We start from the raw sequence: 2034 nt of genomic DNA on the forward strand, positions 1-2034 counted from the left end.
TCCACTGAGGGTGGAAATTAGTGGTCAGTTGTCCCAGCCAGTCTTTGCACCTGACTGGCCTAGGTAAATCCCTCCCATTGATCTGCCAACAGCAACCAAGGCTCAACTACAAGAGGAGGATGTACTCAGCCAACACAAAGGGTGCACCTAGACTACCCAGCTTGGGTGATAGGGGAGGCTGTACCCCTGGACCCTACAGGACACCTACTACATTAGGTCATACTACCAAGACAGAGTCAAAGCAGCTCTACCTGATTCATAGAAAAAACACAGGGAGCTGCCAAAACCAGGAGACAAAGAAACATGACCCAAATGAAAGAACAGATCAAAACTCTAGAAAAAGATGTAAATGAAATGGAGATAAGCAAACTATCAGATGCAGAATTCAAACCACTGGTTATAAGGATGCTCGGGGAACTTATTAAGAACCTCAACAGCATAAAAAGATCCAGTCAGGAACAAAGTATACACTAATTAAAATAAAGAACAACTGTAGTGTGGATGAAGCTGAGAATCAAATCAATGATTTGAAACATAAAGAACCAAAAAAAATCAATCAGAACAACTAGAAGAAAAAAGAATATACTGTTCTAAAAAACAAGGACAGTATAAACAGCCTCTGGAACAACTTTTGTACCATATGGGTGCCAGAAGGAGAAAAGAAAGGGTAAGAAATTGGAAATCTATCTGAAAAAAATAGTGAAAGAAAACTTCCCTAATTTGGTGAAGTAAGTCCAGTAAGTAGAGAGAAGCCCAAACAAGATGGGAGCAAAGAGGCCCACTCCAAGACACATAATAATTTTAAAATCTCAGAGGTTAAAGATAAAAAGAGAATCTTAAAAGCAGCCAGAGAAAAGCAAATAGTTATCTAGAAAGGAGTTCCCATAAGACTATCAGCTGCTTTCTCAAAAGAAACTTTGCAGACAAGTAGGGACTGGCAAGAAATATTCAAAAAGTGATGAAAAGCAAGGACCTACAACCTAGATTACTGTATCTGGCAAAGCTATCATATAGAATTGAAGGACATATGAAGTGCTTCCCAGACAAGGTAAAACTAAAGGAGTTCATCTTCACCAAGCCATTATTACATGAAATGCTAAATGGAAAGGGAATTATATAAGAGAAAGAGGAAGACCAAAAGAATGAAAATTAAAATCACAATAAATTCACAACTATCAATAATTGAATCCAAATAACAAACTAAGCAAACAAACAAAAGAACAGAATCATAGATATGGAGATCAACTGGAGGGTTGGGAGAATGGGGAAAATGAGGGGAAAGGTATAGGGATTAAGATGCACAAACTGGTAGGTACAAAATAGACACGTATGTGTTAAGAACAGTATAGGCAATGGAGTAGCCAAAGAACCTATATACCTCATCCATGGACATGAACTAAAAGAGAGACTGCTCGAAGGAATGGGGGTACTGGAGATTGCTGGAAGGTTGGAGAGGAGCAAAGGGGAAACAACTGGGACTACTATCATATTGACTATGATAGTATAATCAATAAAGTACATTTTAAAATAAATAAAATAATTTCTATAAAAAATAAAAATTAACAAAAATGCAGGTTTCATCTTCAGAAAAATCTCTTATCTAAAACTGTCAATGAACCAAGAAAACATATATTATACTGTGCATTATCATGTGAAAGTATTTTGAAAAGCCAAAAGTGCTGTATAAGCTTTTTAAATTATCAATATTCCTAGTGCTTACTTCTGAAATAGGTTGGGTGCTGAGCAAAGTTGACTTCTTGTTGTCTAGCTAACTAATAGGTTGGGTCAAGTCTTCCGTCCAGTATGAATATGCCCACAGATATTTCCCTCAATGCTTAATTTATTATGAGGAATTAAAGAACCAGTTTGGATAATTGCATAATGTCCCTTCAGGGAATGTAATTATATAGTAAAAGTGGGTCACAAAAAAGCCAAAAGATATAACCATAAAAGGAAAATAAATCAAACAGCAGAATGAACCATATATTTCATTTATTAAAGTCCCATTTCTCATATTAAATAAAAAATAGTAGC

Source organism: Artibeus jamaicensis, unplaced genomic scaffold (genome assembly GCF_021234435.1).
Source record: "Artibeus jamaicensis isolate MK-2021 breed Jamaican fruit bat unplaced genomic scaffold, CSHL_Jam_final contig_452, whole genome shotgun sequence".
Classification (NCBI taxonomy): Eukaryota; Metazoa; Chordata; class Mammalia; order Chiroptera; family Phyllostomidae; genus Artibeus; species Artibeus jamaicensis.